We start from the raw sequence: 21429 nt of genomic DNA on the forward strand, positions 1-21429 counted from the left end.
ATTTTATGCTATTGCTATAGAAACAGGAGTTAAAAAAAAATGAACATAAACCTTGCTTTTAAATGATTCAGTTATTTTCTTTTAGACCATTGGTGCCATAATAGACATTCTCCTTTTAAATAAACAAGGAAGGGGGCATCTCTTAATGCAGACTTTTACTTTACATAAAGATATTTTTAAAGCTAAATCCATGCCTAATAGAAAAATAAAGATTAAGTGGGTTTTCCTAAATGCTGCCTCAGTTTAGAATTCATGCAGATGTTCCTGGAAGTGCACTGTCTCTGGACACAGTCTTATGATTTTGCTATGTAATTTGGCCAACATTAATTCAGTTAATATTTACTGAGCACCTACTGTATGGCAGGCATCTGCTAAACACATTGCCACCTCCCTCAGATTCTAGAGGAAAAGGCAGAGAAAAGAAAGTACGTAAAATACTTACAAATTGTGGTAAGTACTCTGAAGGAAACAGGCAAAGGCTTAACCAAGGAGATACCTGCTCTTAGGGCATTCAGGATATTTACATTTTAAGACTTAAAGGAGCATGAATAAGTAGCCATGGGAAAAGTGGAAGGAAAAGGGTATCCAGAGAAAGAAAAAGTCTGTGCAAATTCCTGTTATAAGAACACACCAAACGTGAAGCTGGAGAGCAAGAGAGAGGGACAGTGGCATGAATGAGGCTGGCATGTGTGCTGATTTATCTCCCTTCTATCCCTCCAGATCCGTGCACTGCCTTCTCTCATGTGCTCTGTGTCCTGGGTGGTAGATCCCTTCTGTTCCTCCGCATCACATCATATTAATCACCCAGGCTCCCTTGATCTCAAGACTTCTCAGTCAGTGGGAGGAAACAGCAGGAGATCAGAGGACAGGAGGAGAGAATTCAGGGTATTTCTTGCCTTTCCATCTGTAGGACCCATCCTATGACGATCCAGTTTCTCTGGCTCCAGTCCTCCCCTTGCCCCAGGAATGGTAATGACTGCCGATTGTCATTATCTCTCCGTGTCTAAACAACCCTGGTTTGTTCCCCTGACCCTGCCCATACCTCTATAAAGAGTTATTTTGTGAGTCCCTTCATTTAACCCATATAAAGTGGTTTGTTTCCTTCGAAATCCCAGAGTACAGAGAATGGGACCTGTGAGTGAGGCAGGATCATTTATAGGCCTTGTGAGCTCAGAATTTAGTTTTTGTTTTCAGAGCAGCATGAAGTTACTGAAATAAGATGGAATAATTGATCCCATTTAAGATGCTCACTCTGGCTGCTCACAAGGGTCTTGACTGGGGGATGGAAGAAAAGAATAGGAGCAAGGAGATACCAGCTGGAAAGCTGTGCAGGCAAGACACATGGTCCTTGGACCAGAGTGATAGTATAAGAGTTAGAGAAATGAGTGGATCCAACATAGAAGTGATAGATTTGCTGAGAGGAAATACGGATCAGGAATGACTCTTAAGTTTCTGATTTGAGTGCCTTCAGGGTAGTGGTGAGGATGGGGAATTAGGGTTTTTCTTTTCTTTTTTTTTAAGTTTTTTTTTTTAAGATTTTATTTATTCATGCAAGACATGAGAAATTCATGCAAGATGGCACTAAACTGCTGAGCCATCCGGCTGCCCAACTAACTGCAATTTAAATAAAAACTTAAAAAAAGGAATGCCTGGATGGCTCAGTGGTTGAGCTTTGACCCAGGATCCTAGAATCCTGGGATCAAGTCCCACATCGGGCTTCTTGCATGGAGCCTGCTTCTCCCTCTGCCTGTGTCTCTGCCTCTCTCTTTCTCTCTCTCTCTCTCTCTCTGTTCTCTCTCATGAATAAATAAATAAAATCTTTTTAAAAGATAAATAAATTCCAGTTAGTTAACAATGTAATATTAGTCTCAGGTGTACAATACAGTGATTGAACAATTCCATATATCACGCGGTGCTCATCCCAACACGTGATCATCATCACCTATGACCTCCCCTCTGCTAACCACCAGTTGGTTCTCTATTGTTTCTTTTGTTCTTCTTCAGTCTGTTTGCCTCTTGATGGGTTTCATTTGCAATGTCTGTGGAATATCCAGGAAAAGTTTCAAGGAAGCAGTTCAGAGTTCAAGGAATGATTCAGGGTTAGAGATTTAAATTGAATTGTCAACACAGAGATAACATTTAAAATCAGAGCAGGGAGTAGAAAATAGTCCACAAGAAAAAGAATTTTTAAGAAAAAGAGAAGAGAACCCAGAAGCTCCCAGATATAAGTCTATAGGAGCTATTTGAATGCATATTTTAATTCCTCCACAAATATTAAATAATATATAAATTGAGCTTTAGGGGTACCTGGGTGGCTCAGTGGTTGAGCATCTGCCTTTGGCTCAGGTCGTGATCCTAGGGTGCTGGCATTGAGTTCCATATCCGGCTCCCTATAGGGAGCCTGCTTCTCCCTCTGCCTATGTCTCTGCCTCTCTCTGTGTGTCTCTCATCAATAAATAAATCTTTAAAAATAAATTAATCTAGCTTAAGGAAAAATAAAAATGAAAATAGTGAGTGCTTCAGAAATTAAATGTGAAAATTATAGGTATTATCTTCTCCCAATAAAATAATCTTGATATCTAATTATATATGGTTTTTTTGTATATTTTTTTATTGGAGTTCGATTTGCCAGCATATAGTATAACACCCCGTGCTCATCCCGTCAAGTGCCCCCCTCAGTGCCTGTCACCCAGTCACCCCACCCCCCTGCCCACCTCCCCTTCCATTACCCCTTGTTCGTTTCCCAGAGTTAGGAGTCTCTCATGTTCTGTCTCCCTCTCTGATATTTCCCACTCATTTTCTTTCTTCCGCTATAATTATATATGTTTTTTAAAAGAGCAGTAGTTTTGTGCCTTCTGGGTACATCACCTTACTTCTGCTTTGACAATTGGCACAAATATAGCTCATGTGACCACTTTAGTGCTGGAAACTTGTGCTGGAAACTTGTGAATTGACTATAGAACTGAATGAGTTAATTTACTGCTCATTTCTAACCAACAGGATTCAGGTGATGAATTCTATGTGTTGTCTAACTTAATTGGGAAATGTGTTTACATTGAGAGCTTCCAGCCTAATTCAAATGAGGGAAAGCTTTCTAATTTCACCTTTCATTTACTAAAATTTTTTAAGATACAAGAATGTATAAAAATAGCACCAATGTGTTAGCACTAATGCAATCCATAATAACCAAATCTGTTTGCTTTTTACTTCAAAACAATCATTAGGCCCTACAATGAGACATTTCTTGGTGTTTTTCTTTAGTTCCTCTACAAATGATCATCCTCTGACTCCAGGGACCTATAAATTTTAGTATATGGCCTTCCAGCTTGTATATTATAGCACTGAACTGTCATCCATAGCATCCATTAGAATGTTATTGACAAAATGTCCACTCGTATTGAACTAAGCACTCGATAAACCACTATAAGTAAATTGTTGTGCTCTTAGCTCGAAGGATGGTCTATTGATTCCCCACACGAGTATGGGCCTAGCAGCACAAACCTAGCTACAATTCCCTTGTGGTACCTGTAAAATGTTGCATAATGTCTTTTTTGAGGTCCCCAGAAGTAAAGAATTCTTTTAAACATTCTTTTTTATATATTGTTATCTGTGCAGATTATTTTGTTTTATTTCAGATAGTAAACTACTCATCATTGCCTTGTCCTTATGGGCTAAAACTCTTCCATTTATAAATTATATTACATAATAAAAGCAATCCATGCCCATAATAAAACTTTGGAATCATTCTCTAAATGTAACTGCATCTAATACTTTTTTTGTGAGTACCTTCAGAGATTAACTCTGTGTGTGTGTGTGTGTGTGTGTGTGTGTGTGTGTGGTATTACAATCCTTTTTTCCACAAAGAATCATACTATTTATACTTTCTGGTAATCTGTTTGGTGTGGAGACAGAGGGGCCTTTCTACTTTTATCTGTCTTGGGAACCCTTCCGTGTTACTACATATTAATGTCTCATTCTTTTTAATAGCTGCCATATGTATCATTGCATGGGTATAGCATAGCATTTATCTAAAATTTCCATTTGTTCTTCTGTTATGAGCTTCTATATAAGTGTATCTTTACATACTTGTAAAATCTTCTCCATTTAAAGACATGTGAGATTTTCATGTGAATAAGAGAATATATACATTACCTAAAGGGTCACAATCTCCTACACCTATATTGATACACTCAGGAAAGCAGAGGTGAAAAGGGAGAGAAAATCTGGAGATGTTTAAGGACATTTGACAGATTTCCCCCCTTGTTGGGTACTGTCAAATTTCCACCATGGGTAACTTATAGCAAAATTTTTAAAAAGTTTTTTCAAGACTCTAAATAAAATAATCAGAAATTCTCAGTAATCGGAGTTTGTGTAGTATTTTATTTTGATAATTGAGCATCTTATCTGATTTGCGATTTGTGAAAAATATACTTTTGGTGCCAAATATCTTCTTTATAGTGGTCTTCAAAAAGTGAGTGTTTATAATGATTCAATTCAACAGAATAGACAATTATGGAACAAGCAATGCCCTAACTATATGTATAAAAAAAGGTTACAATGCACCAGTGTTTTATTTCCTAAATTCATTGACAATTTATGGCAAGATGTGTTTTGGGGGGATTAGGAGAGTGGGTGGTATGGGAGTTCCATAATTTGACTTCTCACTTTTATGTTAGAGAACTCTAGTACCCAGGCCATAGTTTTTCTAAGGAAGGTAAATTTTGCTTGAAAACAGATGATTTTGAAGAAAAGAAAAGAGAAAAGCCAGGAAGTTAGAGCTGACAAATCAATTAAAAGCATACATCTAGGAGTAATATCCTATATTTATCAAGTACTTCACTTTCTGAAGTATTTTCGTGATCATTTTCTTAGCACGATGAATGGACAAATGTTATTATCCCCAATTTACAGTTGAAGGAATTGAGTCTCCAAGAGATTGACTTTACTTCCTGGAATGCTTTGTCTTTAATAATAAAGATACAAATATTACTGCAGTAGTTTCCTAGGGCTGCCAGAACAAATCACCACAAACTGGATGGATTAAAACAACATAAATGTATTATCTCACAGTTCTGGAAGCTGAAAGTCCCAAATCAAGGTGCCAGCAGGGTTAGATCCTTCTGAAAGCACTGAGTGAGAATCTGTACTATGCCCCTTTCTGCTACCTTTTCAGCAGATGCCAGCAATCTTTAGCATTTCTTGGCTTGTAGATGCATCATTCCAATTTCCGCCTTTCTTGCCACATGGCATTCTCTTTGTTCAAATACTCCTCTTCTTATTAAGAAGAGTGGTGGTGGGACGCCTGAGTGGCTCAGTGGTCTGCCTTTGGCTCAAGGCATGATCCCAGGTCCTGGGATCGAGTCCTACATCGGGCTCCCTGCATGGAGCCTGCTTCTCCCTCTGCCTGTGTCTCTGCCTCTCTCTCCATGTCTCTCATGAATAAATAAATAAAATCTTTAAAAAAAAAAAAAAAAAGAATGCCAGTGATTGGATTATAGCCCATTCTAACCCAGTATGACTTTATCTAAATTTTATTCTATCTGCAAAGACCCCATTTCCAAATAAGGTTGCATTTACAGGTACCAGGGATTAAGGCTTGAACATATCTTTCTGGGGAACACAGTTCAACTCACAACAATGACTGTGGGTTATTGAATGAATATTTTCAAGGTGCACAGGAGCATCACCAAAAAAGGTGATGCTTACTCTTTGTACCTTTCTGCTGTATTTCCACTTACCCAAAGTCCCATCACCAGTTAGTGATTAAACTAGTAACAGCTTTTTTTTTAAATGGAAATATAATTCATATACCATAAAATTCTCCCTTTAAAGTATGGGATTCAGTGGTTTTGGGTGTATTTCACAGAGTTGTACAGCCATCACCACTGTGTAATTTTAGAATGTTTCATCATCCCCAAAGTACTTGTATCCATTAGTAGTTACTCCCAGCTACCCCTAACCCTTTCTTTCCATCTCTAGGGATTTGCTTATTTTGAACATTTCATATAAATGGAACCATATGATATGTGGTCTGTGTGTCTAGCTTCTTTCACTTACTGTAATGTTTCCAAGATTTGTCTATGTTGTAGCATATATCTATTCCCTTTTATGCCTGAGTAATCCATTGTATGGACCTACCATATTTTATTTATTCACCTATCAGTTAATGGACATTTGAGTTGTTTCTACTTTTTGGCTATTATTAATAATAGCCATGTTTACTGCTGTAAACATTCACATACAAGCTTTTGTGTGGACATAGGGTTGCAATCCCCATGGGTATATACATAGAAATGAAATTGCTGGGTCATAGGAAACTCTACATTTAACTTTTAAGGAACTGCTAAATGGTTTTCAAAGTGATTATACCACTTTATATTCCCATCAGCAATGTCTGTGGGCTCCAATTTCCCCACAGTGCCCTCAGCAGCACTTGTTATTTGTCTTTTTTATTATACCCATCCTGTGGGTATGAAATGGTATCTCGTGGTTTTGATTTTCATATCCCTATTGGTTAATAATGTTGAGTATATTTTCATCTACTTGTTGGCCATTTTTATATCTTCTTTGGAGACATATCTATTCAGATTCTTTGCTAATTTTTAAATGGGGTTATTTCTTTTATTGTTGAATTGTATGAATTCTTTATACATTTTGGACATGACTCTTATCAGATAAATGATTTGTAAAAATTTCCCCCTATTCTATGGCTCTTCTTACTTTCTTGATAGTATCCTATGAAGAACACAAGTTTCTAATTTTTAGAAATGTTTATTCTTTTCTTTTGTTACTTGTGCTTTAAACATCATATCTAAGAAACCATTAGTTAATTGAAGGGCATGAAGATTTTTACCTCTGTGTTTTCCTCTAAGATATTTATGGGTTTAACTTTTATATCTAAGTCTTTGGTCCATTTTAATAAGAAAAGACCCTTATCACAAATCTGATAAAAAGGGAATTTCTTCAATCTGATAAAGGGCATCTATGAAAAACATATAGTTTATCATACTTAATGTTGATAGACTGAAAGCTTTCCCCTTAGGAATCAGAAACAATTCAAAACTGTCTTCTGTCACCATTTCTATTCATCATTATATTGGAGATTCTAGTCAATGCAATAAGGCAAGAAAAAGAAATAATTTAAGGCATCCATATTGAAAGGGGAAAAGTAAAACTGCCTATTTGCAAACAGCATAAATGTCTGTAGAAAAGAAATAAATGAGTTCAGCAAGGTTGAAGAATATGAAAATCAGTATACAAAAATTGGTTGCATCTCTATATACTAGATAGAGTAATCTGAAAATTTTTCCTTAAGGAAACAATTCCACTCACAGTGTCATCAAAAAGAATAAAATGGTTAGGAATAACTTTAACAAAATTAGTGCAAGATTTGTATACTGAAAATTTTTAAATACTGCTGACAAATTAAAGATATAAGTAAATGGAGAGTCACTCTTTTGGGACATTAAATACTGTTATGTTGACAGTTCTACCCAAATTTATCTAAAGATTCATTGGATGAATGAATAGTGGATGATTGTTTTTTTATTTTTGTTTGTGTGTGTGTGGGGGGGGGCTTTTTTGTAGAAATTAATGAACTGATCCTAAAATTTATATGGAAATTCAAAGGTGAATAGTAAAACAGTTTTGTGAAAAAAACAAAGGTGGAGTACCCTTATACTTACTGATTTCAAAATTTATTAAAAAGCAATAGTGATCAAGGCAGCATGGTACTGGCATAAAGAAGATAGATCAATGAAGCAGCATACTGAAATAAAACCTTATGTTTATAGTCAATTAATTTTTTTTTTAAATTGCTAAGGCAATTCAGTGGGTAAAAGAAAAGTCTTTTCAGCAAATGATGTTGTGACATTTGTATGTGTATCCACATACAAAAAAATTAACTTAGAACCTTACCTCACACCATATACCAAAACTAGCTCAAAATAGATTGTAGACCTAAATGTAAGAGTTAAAAATATAAAACTTCCAGGAGAAAATCATGACCCCAGGTTAGACAAAGCATTTGTAGATATAACACCAAAACACAATTAATTAAAAAAATAATAATAAATTGGACTTTATAAAAAGTTAAGAGTTTTGCATTCAAAAGGCACTATTAAGTAAATGAAGACAATCCTCAGACTGGTGAAAATATTTGCAAATTGTATATATGGTATATATTCTGTATCCAGAATATAAAAAGAACTCTTACTGTTTATTAATAAGAAAACATATCACCCAGTTTAAAACTTTGTAAAAGATTTGGATAGGTGTTTCATAGAGGAAGATAGATAAATGGTTAAAAATCACATGATAATATTCTCAATATCACTTGTCATTAAGGAAATGTAAATTAAACCATAATGACTGTTTCCATAATTTGGATATTGTAGATAATGCTGCTATGAACATCAGGATGCGTGTATCCCTTTGATTTAGTATTTTTGTATTCTTTGGGTAAATACCTGGTGGTGCAATTGCTGGATCTTAGGGTAGTTCTATTTTTAACTTTTCCTTAACTCTAGAGAACTGATTGTTACAGGGGCGGAGTGGGGAGGGTGCGTTGGGGGATGAGTTGATAGGTGATAGGAATTATAGAGTGCACTTGTTGGGATGAACACTGGGTGTTTTATGAAATCACTGTATTGTATACCTGAAACGAATATTACACTCTATGTTAACTAACTGGAACTTAAATTAAAACTTTAAAAAAAAATAAAAATAAAACCAAAATGAGATACCACCTAATAGCCACCACAATGGCTGTCTTCTTGAGTATATGCCTAAGAAATGTGAAAACATTATGATCACACATGGAGTTGAATATGAATGTTCTCAGTACCATTATTTAGATTGTCCAAACCTGGAGACAAACTACAATTCCATCAACTCTGTTAGTGAATGAATAAGCAAAATATATATCCATGTATTACAATATTGTTCTGCAATGAAAAAGTAATTATACAGGCTATAGTATGGATGAATATCAAAAACATTGTGCTCAGTGAAAGATGTCACAAGCAAAAAATTTATATTTTATATTCCATTTATATGAAATATTTAGAGAAGGCAGATGTTTCCAGACCCAAACCAGATTCATGATAGCCTGGGGATGGGGATGAGAATGGGAATTGACTACAGACAAGTATGCAAGATCTATTTGGATGGTTAGGAATGTTTGACAACCAAGTTCTGGTAATGGTTGCAAAACTCCTTAAATATACTAAAAATGTACACTAAAAATGGTCAATTTTATGTCATATAAATTATACCTCAATAAAGCTGTTTTTAAAAAGGGGGTCAAATGACATTCAGAGAAAGATTCAAAGAGCACCAGTTATTGATGTAAAATCATACACGTGAAATGTGCATTGTATTGAATGCTAATTCTAAAAAGAGGGGCTACCTTATGTTTTAATAAGTATATGAACGCATCTTAGGTTCAGAATTACTGCTTTTCTTTATAAAGGACAAAAGAATCCTCAATGAATTTAAACTTCTTCAGAAGGGACCCAGGATAAATTGATGGAATAAAATTCCCTGAAGTCATGATGAAGCATAGAAGTGAATGTGTAAGGGAGGCCTTCTGCATGGGGTCATCTTCCATATGGCTTTAAATTTCAGTGCACAGCCAAACATCATGGTACATACTTTAATATACTATTTTGCAAACTTATTCTTTTCTTGTAATTTATACATGAAGTTACCTGGTAGCATCACTGAAGGTGCATTCAAATTTGGTCATTTTTAGGTCATGATAAGAAGAGTAGATACCATTTTGGCTTTAAGAACAAGTAATTCTAATAAGTGAATCTAATCATTAGAAGCCTGACACCAGTTTTGCAAGTTCATTCTAACTTGAACATTCAGTGGTTGTAAATGATTGTACGTACAGAAGAAAAGTGAATAGGTAATCTAAATAGACAAGTTTATCTACGCTATTGGATGGTTGCTACCATTTACTCAAATACTTGCTGAAGTTGCCATTGTGAAAAAAAATTGTCAATCAAAGATGAAGATATAAAAGCAAATTGGAAATTGAATTGAAAAGTAATTTTACTTTCAAATGGTTTGCAAATGTAGATGTTAAGTTTGGAATGAATGTCGTTAATGACCATAGCTGAGAGAGTTATACACCTGCTGATCACTAGAATATTATAATAAATGAGGTTGATTTTCCTGTTGACTACCCCATTTTTTCTCAACATGGTCTCATTACTTTTTCTATCACATTGCTGACCCTTAGCTATGAATGCTCACTTATGGATAGAAAAACGTATTAACTCATATATGGTTTTTTTTTTTTAAGTATCTCTAAGTTTAAGAGCAGCAATGCCAGTGTTGCTTGTCTTTTTCTGCTTTGTTAGGTCACAGGAGGTTTTAGATGGTGAAAATCAAGCCTATATTACAACTGAAGAGCTGTTTTACAAGCAGCCTTCCTTACAGCAACTAAATTGTCCCCGAAAAAGCACATGAGCATAATGAAGCTTTTAAGTAGGCACACATATGCATTTATATTCTCTATCTCTCATGAATGACTAATTTTAATTTTTTAAAGTAGCAATTCAGCGTACTTTCAGAACCATTTAAGCTTAGCACATGATTTTGTTTTCCCTCCAAAATCCAACTATTCTTGATTATGAGATAGAGAAGGTTTGCATATTTATTTTTGCAAAGACAGTAGAATAAATTCTCATCATCATTTGAGTGGCTTAGTCTTAATACCTCTGTCCTACTAAACTGGGCACATGAGCTTTTAAAAATTTTTCCAGAGATCAGAACTATGATGGTTAGATTTAACAGATCTTGTGCAGACCAAACCCTGACCTCCACAAGGGCAAAGTCAGGCCATGTACCCATTCTGTGGTTCTTCTTATCAACCTTTACAGCCCAAGTGTGGGGGGCAGGCTACCTTTCTTAATAAATATTTTAGTTAGTAGAAAATTAAAAGCTAAGAGTACACAGCCACTCAAGTTGATGGTTAGTACTTAGGTAAAGTTTTCTGTGTGCCAGGCATTGTTCTAAACATTTTTCTTATACTCACTTATGTAGGCAGTCCTCACAACAATCCTATGAATACTATTATTTTTCACATTTTATTAATAAACTAAGGTAAAAAGTTTAAATAATATTCCCAGTGTCACAGAGCTAAGAAATAGTGAAGCCAGAATTTGAACACAGTTAAGTGTCTGACTCTTGATTTCAATTCATGTCATGATCTCAGGGTCATGAAATTGAGCCCTATGTCGGGGGCTTCGCACTCATTGTGGTCTGCTTGAGATTCTCTCTCTCCCTCTGCCACCTCTCTGCTCACATTCTATCTCTCTGTGAAATAAACAATCTTTAAAATAATAACAATTGATCACTAAAAAAAAAGTAGCAGTACTCAAAAACTACAGTCAACTCAAGACAACACTGATGATCAATTTGTAATAAACTGCTCTTCCGCCAAACTACAGAAATTTCATTGTGTTTATTCATGTGCATACTGGGAACTTTAACAAATTACCAAATATTTCAAGGCAATCAGATATCTTTGTGGAATTTAGAATGAGAGACTTCTTGAAACTCTAAAATGGGCTTTGGAATACCAAATTCTAGTAACCTTTTTAAACTCAATTAGAATGTTACTAGCAAGTGATAAAACTGAAATACATAGGACCACATGTTATTCACCCATGAAAACAAAGAAAAAGATTTGCATATTTGCGTCAGATTAAGGCCTATAAAATGGACTATAGTTACTGACCTAGAACACAAAAAGGGAATGAAAGAAATTCAGTAATAGAGGTTGAAAAACATGCTGTGGTAAGTCAAAAAAAAGATGTAATTATTTTTAATTTGGAGATCTGAGATCTTTTCAAAGAGGAGGTGGCATTTCAACCCAAACTGTGATGGATGAATATAATTTCAGTTGGCAGAGTGAGAGAAGGGGCTTTCCAAGGGAAACGCATAAACAAAGGCATGAAAATACAAAAGGATGGAGTATGTTTAAGTAGCAAGCATGCTGGTATTGTCATTGTGGCAGCCCACTCCAGTGTTCCTCACGGTCCACCTCTGGTGTCAGCTGAGACAGCAGTAGGTGGTTTTGGAGCAAGCTTGCTTGGATAGTGTTGCATATCCAGTGCCATCCAGGACCTTCTTTGATGCTGTGGGAGCCTACTGCTCTACCCACAGACAAGCATAACCTGGAAATACTAGGGTGGTAAGGCCCCCCCGAGGCAACCTTTAACCATTGAGGGTTAGGAGTTAGTGGATATAGGCTGCCATCTCCTATGCTTCAAGTGGACAATTCTGGGAGGTGTTCTGTGCATATCTCCATGGTCCTGGATGTTCTGTTGGAATGGAACCCTGGTGGTCTAAGCAGTGTTGTTAACAGTGCATTTTTATCTTGGCTTTTCCTCTTTTGCTGTCTTATTCTCTCTCTTCCTTCATTCCTATGTCGTGGAATCACCTCTCCTATAAACCACTTTCACCTGTGTCCTTTTCTCAGCCTCCGCTTTTGAAGGTGTGCTTCCCAAAGAGACTCTACAGCACAACCAGGTATATGACAGCACAAAAAAAAAAAAAAAAAAAAAAAAGTGATAGCACAAAGGCTTTAACTGTCAAATAGATTCCCAAGAATCAGAGATCTTAGCCAGTACTGATGCACATGTGAAGCAGAAAGAGATTTGGAACAACCATTGCAGCTCTCTAGTTCGTTCTCAATACACTTTTCCCCAAATTCAACAGATTACTTCTCTCAGCAATACTTGAGAGAACAACACTTGAGGGTATCACTCACTCAAAAGGAATTCTGATACTTTTAGCCTATATGACATTTTCCAAGGAACCATGCCCCATAAGTGCATGGATTCCAAGTTTGTTAACCATAAGCAATCTAGAGAGATCAGATACATCCTTTAAAAAGTCTATTAAGGACTTTCCCTCTAACCAACACCACTAGTATATTTGTCAGAGGTCCGTCATGTTTACAAGGATCTTGACTGGTTACTTTTCTCTTGAAATGAATGCCCTTTTGTAAAGGGATTAAATAGATTGTAGGCCAGTTACTCACCCCTTCCTTCCTAGTAAGCATGAAACCTTTCAAAAACACTAAGCCGTGCACCTCCATCCTCTGGAATTGTCAGATAGCTTATAAATAATGTACCTTTTATTCTTCTTGCTTTATCTTTTTTTAGATAGCTGCCACATACGAGCTCTGAGACCATGAACAAATGGCTTAATGTCTTTGAGCCTCTCACTACATTGGTAAGATGTGATTATTAACCTTTATTTCAAAAAAAGATTGTTGCAAGGAATAAATGAGATAGCATTGGTGAAATTGAGTGGAGGTTCTGGCATCATATGGTAGGGACTTAGATGTTGCTCTTCAATTCCATCCTTTTGTGTTTGTCAGATATAGTCTTGATATCTCCCCCCTCAAGCTCTTGATATCTCATGTTAAGACTCCTCAAAACTAACCCTGCATTTATTCTGCATTTTCACTCCCTGCTGATTATCTCACTGGGTCTCTCTGCAACACCCTAGTTTCAGTCTTGCACTCCTTATTATATGAAGCCTGACATGAGTAGAGGGTACATTGAGGAATGTGGTGTAAAGTGATAATGGAGTAGTGGCTAAGGGTCAGGTTTTGGAGGTCCTTGAGTAACAAGATAATGAACCTTGGACTTTATTCCTTAGGCTATAGGATGCCAAAGAAATGGGAACTAAGGGGTGACATTCAGTCCCCATGGCTGGTCCACATGAAGAATGGACTGAGAGATAAAAGAGTGGAGACACAGAGATTAGTGTATTCAAAGCAACAAATGACTAAGCATTGTGGTTATAGAAAACCAAGGAAGAAACCGATAAGAAACTACTAGAAAAGTGACTGTGATAGGATCTGACAGCTAATTGGAATAATGAAGCCTAAATGTTTAAAATAGGGAGCCATCAGTGATTCACAGGGTTCCTCAGTAATAACTGAGAAGATTTTAAGTGTATGAAGCCTATGGTGGGACAGTGAAGTGCCCTTCAAGAACATGGAAAACAGAAAGTGGGATTAGCCTGTGACCTTTTCATTGTTAAATAATGGTCCTGAATCAGAGGGTTTTTTGTTTTTAGTTTTTGGGGTTTTTTACAAATTTTTAAAGGAAGAATTGTGTGTGTTAACAAAAACACACACAATTTGTTAACAGAATGTGTTTGTTAACTCACACACACAAAAAGGCAACTATGGGCTCTGATCATCCAAACACAGTGAAGGATAGGAGTCTTAGCTACCAGATATTAAATATTTTGTTGCAAGGAGCAAAGATTATTCTACTATGGATGTGTATTTAGGCACTGTCTGCCCAAAAGAAAGTCAGCATGTCATTAAGAATGTAAGTATTAGGACAGCCCGGGTGGCTCGGCAGTTTAGCGCCACCTTCGGCCCAGGGCCTGATCCTGGAGACCTGGGATCTAGTCCCACAACAGGCTCCCCGCATGGAGCCTGCTTCTCCCTCTGCCTGTGTCTTTGCCCCCCCTCCCCTTTCTCTCTCTCTCTCATTAATAAATAAATAAATAAATAAAATCTTAAAAATAATTTAAGTATTAGAATCATTTAGATCTGAGTTTGAATCTGGATTCTGCTAGATGTGTGGCTTTGGGAACTAAAGCTTCAGTTTCCTCATCTGTTAAGTAGAGATAATAATAGTAGGTATCTTATAGGGTTTATGGGAACATTAAGTGATATAATGCATATAGAATACTTAATACAGTATTGGCATATAGAAAATATTTAATAAGTAATTAATATTTAATAATATTACTACCTTTCCTTTGGAGAAAGCATACATGGGGTATGAAAGTATATAAGTCACTTGTTCTGATTATTTGCCAAGGGAAAAAAAAACCTGATGCTTGATAGATTTTTTTTTTCTTTAGATAAATTACCACATTCTAGCAGAGTACACTCATTTTGCTGGCTTTGGATCATCATTTTAGGAGGTTTTACATGAGTTACGATTGTAAGGCACATGTTTGTGACCTATTGGATAATTGGATCTAGACTGGAATCCAGAATTGAGCAGGAGATGGTTTTAAAAGCGAGAGAAGGGGAGAAGAGAAAGGGTACGTGGTTTTCATCAGATGAACAAGAATTGTATTGAAGGTGTTTAGCTGTGGTTCTGTGAGGATGGACACCAAGGTGCTAACATAGCATGAGGCAAGTAGCAGCCATGCAGCATAAACAAATGAAAGAACTTCAGCCTGTTATGGTAGTGACCATACCATCATATCACTGAAATGGCAGTGGATTTTAAAGAGACGAGTTTTATTTAACACTGTGCTACTTACTAGCTGTATTTCCATAGACTAGTAGCTTCCTTAGTTTCTGGATTCTAGTTTCACCTTCTATAAAATGGAGAATGAATATACTGCCTTCAATAAAGGATTTTTGTGAGACTTAATAAGATAATATCTATGAAATGTACTAAAAACAGCTACTTAAGAAAGGTTATTTTTCCTCTACACTTGAAGTATGATTTCTACATCTCAGCTATTTCCATATCTCTAGTACCTTGTATTGTGCTGTTAAGGCATTGACTTAATGCTAGTTGAATATGAATTAATGAAATCAGGAAGAAAATTTGAAGATCTTAAAGTTGGAATAGATGTGTTGGTTATCATAGTGGAATAGGTGTAGGTTTAAATTAAATTTTGCTCACTGGGTAGATAGAGTTATCCAGAATGGTGGCAGAAAATTGTGATCTAGGTGCCAGAATTGCCCAGAAATATGAAAGAATGCCCTAAAGATAAATAAATGATAGGTCCATATTGAGTAGACTTGAGGAAAGTGGTTTTTAACGTCTTAGAAGTTTTTTAAAAATAAGCAATGGAAATCCATGTAGACCATTCACCAGCCATATGCTGAATCATACAATGTCTTATAACATTTTTTTAAAAAGGAAATTGTACAAAGTATGTTCTCTGACCACAATGGAATGAAATTAAAAATCAATAACAATGCAATATATAGAAAAGACTGTACTGTTTGGAAATTAAGTAGCACACATCTAAATAACCCAAGATTCAAAGAAGAAATCATACGGGAAATAAAATATTTCAGACTGATAAAATTATAATGCTACATACCAAAATTTGTGGGAGGCAGCTAACATAATGCTTATAGGAAAGCTTATGTGTTTTAAATATTTATGATAAAGAAGAAAAGTTTAAAATTAATTGTCTAACTTTCCATCCTAATAAACTGGGGAGGGGGGGAGAACAAATTAAACTCAAAGTAAGTAGAAGCAAAGAAATAAAAATAGAATCAATAATATTGATTAGAGAATTTTTATAAACAGAGATTAGAATAGAGAAACTTTCTAAAGCCAAGAGTTGTTTCTTTAAAAAGATAAACTTAAAAAAAATAAAATAAAATGATAAACTTAATAAACCAAAGCAGATTGATTAATAAAAAGAGAAGGGGATCCCTGCACGGCTCAGTGGTTTAGTGCCTGCCTTCGGCCCAGGGCATGATCCTGGAGTCCCGAGATTGAGTCCCACATCAGGCTCCCTGTATGAGCCTGCTTCTCCCTCTGCCTGTGTCTCTGCCCCCACCTCCCCACCCCATCTCTCATGAATAAATAAATAAAATCAATAAAATATTTTTGAAAAAAATTAAATTAAAAAAAATAAAAAGAGAAAAATCACAAGTTACCAATGTAACTCTCAGGAATGAGAGGGAATACAACTACAGATCCTACGAATGTTAAGATGATAATAAAGGAAATAATATGAACAATTTTATGGCAATAAAAATCACAATTTATCAAAACTAAAACAACAAAAATCAGAAACCTGAATAGCCTACTAATCTATTAAATTGAATGTATAACCAAAATCTTCCTACAAAGAAAACCTAAGACTTAGGTTAATTCTATCAACATTAAACTAACACCATTTTGAACAAATTTTCAGACAATAGAGAAGAAAACACTTCCCAAATCACTTTGTGAGATTAGCTTAATTGTTATCAAAACCTGACATAGATATTATGAGAAAATTACAATCCAATGTCCCTCTTGAAAATATATGTAAAAATCTTCAACAAAATGCTACTAGCATAATTGAAACTTATATCAAGAGTACAAGGTTGATTTCACATTTGAAAATCAATCTGTATAATTCAAAATATGGACAGAATAAAGGAGAAAAATAATAGGATCTGAATAATGCAGAAAAAAAGGCATTGACAAAATTCCACACCCTTTCATGACCAAAAATTAAAGGGAAAAAATTCAAAAGCACTAGAAATAGAACATACAAAATCTGATATAGGAACCTACATCTAACATCACATGTATAGAAACATAGTGAGCATTTTCCCCCTATGATCAAGAACAAGGCAGTGTTTTCTGTGCTCATCACTTCAATTTAGTATATGCTGAATGTGTTAGCCAGTACAGTACTGGAAAGAAAGAGAGAGAGAGAGAGAAAGGAAGGAAGAAAGGAAGGGAGGGAGGGAGGGAGAGAGGGAGGAGAAAAGAAAAGAAAAAGAAAAGAAAAGAAAAGAAAGAAAAGAAAAAAGAAAAAGAAAGAAAGAAAGAAAGAATAAAGATTGAAAAAAGCACAAGTGAAAGTCTTTTCACTGAAGACATAATTGTTTATGTATAAAATCCTTCAGTAATATACAAAACAACTACTAAAATGAATGTGTGAATTAAGCAAGGTCACAGAAATAGTTATATACGAAAATCCGTGGAATTTCCATATGCTAGTAGCATTTGGTTGGTGAATTTTTAAAATTCATTTTTAATCATATTAAAAAACAAAATACAAGTAAATTTAGCAAAAGATATGCAAGCTTTCTAAAATAAAAACTAGAAGACATTGTGAAAGAAATTAAACAAGTCCTAAATAAATGCAGATGTATCATGTAAGTGAATTGAGTAACTCAGTATTGTTCTTTCCAAATTGATCTGTAGATTCAACACAATCCAAAACTCTCAACAACTTTTTTATAGAAAATTATAGTGTATCCTAAAATATATGGAAAACGGATCAGAAAAACAAACAAAACAAAGATGAAGAGTTTCTTTGTCTAGTTTCAAGACCCACTACAAATCTACAATGACCAAGGCAGTGTGACATTGGTGAAAGAATGGATAAATGAAACAAATAGATCAATAGAAAGCCCAGAAATAGATCCACACTCACATACATATATTAAATTGATTCTCAGCAAAGTATCGGCATGTCAATTTGGAGAGTCTTTAACATATAGTGCTGGGACAACTGGATAAAAGTACCGAAAGAACCACACCCACTACCTCACACAATACACTGAAATTAATCTTGCATGAATCATAGAATGTAAAAACTAAAAGATCTAGAAGAAAATGTAGGAAAGTACTTTCTTTGCAGCTTTGGGCTAGGCAGGGATTTTTTTAAGACATAAAAAGCCCTATTATAAATATTGGTAAACTGGACTTAAATTTAAAACTCCTGCTAAATGAAAGGTGTCATTAAGCTTATTAGATAAGTGTATATGAGTTTCTGTACACTATTCTTGATACTTTTTCTGTGAGAAATTATTTCCAAATAGTTAACAAAAGGTACCATTATGATAATAGGCAAGAATAATCACAATGCATGTATCTGACAAAGGACATATATCCAAAAATATATATAGAGAACTCATAGAATTATAGTAAGAAAACAGCCCAATAAATATTGAGCAACTGACTTAACAGACATTTCACAAGAAACACCAGTAAATACATGTAAAAGTGGCCAGTGTCATTATTCCTAAGACAAATGCAAATAGAGTCACAATGATATCCATTCATACTAACTAGAATTAGCTACATCTAAGTTCTGATGTGTTGAGGTGTCTGGATCAGTTAAGTATCAGACTCGGTTTTGACTCAGGTCATGATCTCAGGATTATGAGATAAAGCCCTGCATAGGGCTTAATATTCAGTGTGGAGTCTGCTTGGGATTCTCTCTCTTCGTTTCCCTTTCCCCCTACCCCCACATGTGCACTCACACATTCTCTCTCTCTCTCTCTCTCTCCCCCCCCCCCCCCGCCCTCCAAAAAATGCTTAAAGTCTGATAGTACCAAGAGTTGGTGAGAGTATGGAACCACTGCAACCACTTTGGGGAATTATTTCCTTTTTTGGGGGGGGGCGATTATTTCCTGATTATTCCTACTTGAGAATGAAAATACTTGTTCACAAAAACACTCTGAGCATATTCACACAGATTTTTTTTTTGTAAGAAACCAATACCGGAAACAAATGCCCATCAACAACAGAATGGATGGATAAATTATCTAGCCATACAAGACTCAGCAATTAAAGACAGGAACTATTGGTGCATGCTACAGCATGGATGAATCTCAAAAATGTGCTAAGTGAAAAAAGCCAGTCACAAAAGAGTATAAGCTACACCATTTCATTTTTTTTTAATTTTTTAAATTTTTATTTATTTATGATAGTCACAGAGAGAGAGAGAGAGGCAGAGAGAGACACAGGCAGAGGGAGAAGCAGGCTTCATGCACCAGGAGCCCGACATGGGATTCGATCCCAGGTCTCCAGGATCGCGCCCCGGGCCAAAGGCAGGCGCTAAACCGCTGCGCCACCCAGGGATCCCTTTTTTGCCAACTAAGTCCTACCTAACCCTGCTGGGTTTACTGTCCAAATAGTCATTTCTTCATGTTTTCTAGTTCAGTCTCCTACTTGTCATCTTCATGGGATTTAAGATAATTTACATTTATTTTGTCTCTTTCTCCTTTTATATGTTGCTTTTTTCACCATAGTGTTCCCCCAATGTATTCTCAGGATATTTCCTGGCTCAATATTTGTTGAACATCTGAATGAATGAATGTTCCTGTCATTTTATATGTTGATAACGTGGCCGTCTACTCATACTCCCTCTGAGTAGACCTCAAATTCCTGTTAGGAGTTTGATCCATACCAATTCAAATAAAAATAACATAGTCTTAGCTTTATAAGCAAAGCAAACCTTTAATAAAACAGTGTCTGAAATGGGTTTTTGGTTGATGCAACCAAACTTTTTGTATGATGCAAGGGAATTTTTTCTTCCCTTTCCTTTTCCAAAATCCCTATATAGTCTTTCCTTCTACTCCCTAATTAGAGCTTCTCACACAAGAGATGTAATAACATGACAGTGCTATCCAAATATATTTGATCCTGTACCCTATTCGTAAAATATTTGAGCACATTAACCACATAGGTACATTTATTTATTTCAAAAACAGGAATATGTTGCGGTACTGCTGTATAATGAAACATGCCCAAAAACGACATTTTAAAAGGATAGGATGAAAGATAGTTCTAACATTTTCTTTCTGTATTTCAGTGGATTCTTGTGTACCACCCCACCTCCCCATGTGTTCATTCCACTTGAAGACACTGCCTAGGAGCAAAAATTATACTACATTTACTTACACATCTAAATATAAAATTATAGTAGACTTCACACTTTTGCATCTTAACCTTACCTCTGACTATATATTGAAAGGATTTATTGCTTTTTAAATAAATTCATGGTACTTTATAGTGCAGATAGGGTAGAATTTTTAGGTCTGGGGCATACTCTAAAATCATCCCATCTATTTTATACTGTACCTATTTGTAACATTGTTCAGTAATAGTTTTTTTCTACAGAATATGTATTTTAGAGGGAAGAAATAATGAGAAGAGTATACTGCAAGGGGAGATAAGAAAGAGCTACAGAAAAAGCTTATGTTGACTTTTAAAATAGTTAATTACACTATAAATATTGGTAGCAGTTCATTTGAATGAAATGTTGTCACCTTGGGGGATTACTAATTGTAGAAAATTAGCAGTTTGTACATCTAGATAAAGTTGCTAAAAATGAGGGAGCCATCACTATTCTCTGATAAAAAGACAGTCTTTTAATAAGTATCAACTCTACCATATAGCAGTCTGAGACAGGTTTAGAGATTTTAAGCCTGCTGTGTTACCTCTGAGACCTAAAGGAAGCAGAACATAAAAATGAGCCTCTATCAATTTGAAGCAAACCTAATCTTTGTGATCATGGCTGTGGTCTAAATCTATTAAAGATGTTCAAATTCGATGTCCTTGGTATCACTGTGGCTTGACCTGAATAGTGAGCAATAAACTTGTGTATTATAATTCTGGTTTGAAGATATGTGCTTAGGAAGTGAAACCGACAGTCAGTGTTTTGTGTCTGTCTCTAAGCAGACTAAGAGCCTATATAAAATGACAGGTGCATTTTTAGGGAAAGAAACCCATAATGTTTTCCTATTTAGTAGGTGACAGTATGTCCCAAGATAACACAAGCTTAAGGGGCTGGAACAAGCTTGATTATTAAAGGCTAGCAGTTTCTCAGTTCATACAAATTGAATTTTTTCATAGGCTAGAAGACTGTAGAAATCTAGTGTAAGGT

The 21429-nt window shown here is 35.5% G+C and overlaps 1 protein-coding gene across 29 annotated transcripts in view; it reads left to right on the forward strand.

The window, feature by feature from the left end:
* CFAP20DC (CFAP20 domain containing) overlaps positions 1-21429 on the forward strand; it is a 239958-nt gene that overhangs the window by 64691 nt on the left and 153838 nt on the right. For 6 of the 29 annotated variants that reach the window (XM_072720567.1, XM_072720569.1, XM_025985488.2 and 3 more), the window contains one exon: positions 13185-13254. The exons of the other annotated variants lie outside the window; for them this stretch is intronic. The gene's annotated coding sequence lies outside the window, so the exon portion shown is untranslated. The remainder of the gene's footprint in view (positions 1-13184; positions 13255-21429) is intronic. 29 annotated transcript variants of the gene reach the window in all.

The sequence above is a fragment of the Vulpes vulpes genome, chromosome 9, assembly GCF_048418805.1.
Source record: "Vulpes vulpes isolate BD-2025 chromosome 9, VulVul3, whole genome shotgun sequence".
Classification (NCBI taxonomy): domain Eukaryota; kingdom Metazoa; phylum Chordata; class Mammalia; order Carnivora; family Canidae; genus Vulpes; species Vulpes vulpes.